General features: G+C 40.3%; 1 non-coding gene across 1 annotated transcript; it reads left to right on the top strand.

The window, feature by feature from the left end:
- The first annotated feature begins 1500 nt into the window (after positions 1-1500).
- On the top strand, positions 1501-1608 carry LOC112766280 (small nucleolar RNA R71). Its single transcript, XR_003184245.1, has one exon. It is a non-coding gene; the product is annotated as a small nucleolar RNA R71 (small nucleolar RNA).
- The last annotated feature ends 782 nt before the right edge of the window (positions 1609-2390 follow it).

Here is a 2390-nt window from a genome sequence, read left to right as displayed (position 1 = left end):
ACCTTGAGCTTTAAACACAAGGTAGTCCCCATTTAAGTGAAGGACTAGTTCTCCTCTGTCAACATCAATCACAGCTCTTGCTGTGGCTAGGAAGGGTCTTCCAAGGATGATGCATTCATCCTCATCCTTCCCAGTGTCTAGGATTATGAAATCAGCAGGGATGTAAAGGCCTTTAACCTTCACTAACACGTCCTCTACCTGTCCATAAGCCTTTTTCATGGATTTGTCTGCCATCTCTAATGAGAATTTAGCAGCATGTACCTCAAAGATTCCCAGTTTCTCCATTACAAAGAGTGGCATAAGATTTATACCTGACCCCAGGTTACACAGAGCCTTCTCAAAGGTCATGGTGCCTATGGTACAGGGTATTAAGAATTTACTAGGATCTTGTTTCTTTTGAGGTAAAGTTTGCTGAACCCATGTATTTAGTTCACTAATGAGCAAGGGAGGTTCATCTTCCCAAGTCTCATTACCAAACAACTTGGCATTCAGCTTCATGATGGCTCCTAGATATTGAGCAACTTGCTCTTCAGTTATATCTTCATCCTCTTCATAGGAAGAATAGTTCTCAGAGCTCATGAATGGCAGAAGGAAGTTTAATGGAATCTCTATCGTCTCAATATGAGCCTTAGATTCCTTTAGGTCCTCAATAGGGAACTCCTTTCTGTCTGGAAGATGTCCCATGAGGTTTTCCTCATTGGGATTCACATCCTCCCCTTCCACCTTGGATTCGGCCATGTTGATTATATCAATGGCCTTGCACTCTCTTTTTGGATTCTCTTCTGTATTGCTTGGGAGAGTACTAGGAGGAGTTTCATTGATTTTCTTACTCAGCTGACCCACTTGTGCCTTCAAATTTCTAATGGAGGACCTTGTTTCATTCATGAAACATAGAGTGGCCTTAGATAGATCAGAGACTATGTTTGCTAAGCTAGAGGGGATCTGCTTAGAATTCTCTGTCTGTTGCTGAGATGATGACGAAAAAGGTTTACTATTGCTAAACATGTTTCTTCCACCATTGTTATTATTGAAGCCTTGCTTCTGTGGATCCTTCGATGAAAAATTTGGATGATTTCTCCATGAAGGGTTATAGGTGTTGCCAAAGGCTTCACCCATGTAATTTACCTCTGCCATTGCAGGGTTCTCAGGATCATAAGCTTCTTCTTCAGAAGATGCTTCTTTAGTACTGTTGGATGCATTTTGCAATCCATTCAGACTCTGAGATATCATATTGACTTGTTGGGTCAATATTTTGTTCTGAGCCAATATGGCATTCAGAGCATCAATTTCAAGAACTCCCTTCCTTTGAGGCGTCCCATTACTCACAGTATTCCTTTCAAAAGTGTACATGAACTGGTTATTTGCAACCATGTCAATGAGTTCCTGAGCTTCTGCAGGCGTTTTCTTTAGGTGAATAGATCCACCTGCAGAATGGTCCAATGACATTTTAGACAATTTAGACAGACCATCATAGAATATATCCAGGATGGTCCATTCTGAAAGCATGTCAAAAGGACACTTTTTGGTTAGTTGCTTATATCTCTCCCAAGCTTCATAGAGGGATTCACCTTCTTTCTGTCTGAAGGTTTGAACATCCACTCTAAGCTTACTCAGCTTTTGAGGAGGAAAGAACTTGGCTAAGAAAGCCGTGACCAGCTTATCCCAAGAGTTCAGGCTGTCTTTAGGTTGAGAGTCCAACCATACTCTAGCTCTGTCTCTTACAGCAAAAGGGAAAAGCATAAGCCTGTAGACCTCGGGATCAACCCCATTGGTCTTGACAGTATCACAGATTTGCAAGAATTCAGTTAGAAACTGAAAAGGATCTTCTGATGGAAGTCCATGAAACTTGCAATTTTGTTGCATCAGAGAAACTAATTGAGGCTTTAGCTCAAAGTTGTTTTCTCCAATGGCAGGGATTGAGATGCTTCTTCCATGAAAGTTGGAATTTGGTGCAGTAAAATCACCAAGCATCTTCCTTGCATTGTTGTTGGGTTCGGCTGCCATATCTTTTTCCTGTTCGAAAATTTCAGTTGGGTCCTCTTCAGAGTGTCGTGCTTTAGCTGCTCTTAGCTTCCTCTTCAAGGTCCTTTCAGGTTCAGGATCAGCTTCAACAAGAATGCCTTTTTCCTTGTTCCTGCTCATATGAGAGAGAAGAAAACAAAGAAAGTATGAAATCCTCTATGTCACAGTATAGAGATTCCTTTATGTGAGTAGAAGAAGAAAAGAATAGGAGAAGGAGAAGAGAAGAATTTGAACATAGAGAAGAAGAGATGGGTTCGAATTTTAAGATGAAGAGAAGTGTTAGTAAATAAATAAATAAATAAAAGGAGACGAGAGAGAGGAGTTTTCGAAAATTAATTTTAAGAAAAGGAAATTATTTTTGTTTTTAT

The sequence above is a fragment of the Arachis hypogaea genome, chromosome 2, assembly GCF_003086295.3.
Source record: "Arachis hypogaea cultivar Tifrunner chromosome 2, arahy.Tifrunner.gnm2.J5K5, whole genome shotgun sequence".
Lineage (NCBI taxonomy): Eukaryota > Viridiplantae > Streptophyta > Magnoliopsida > Fabales > Fabaceae > Arachis > Arachis hypogaea.
Note: the sequence above shows the minus strand (reverse complement) of the source record. Positions and strands in the feature narration are given on the sequence as shown.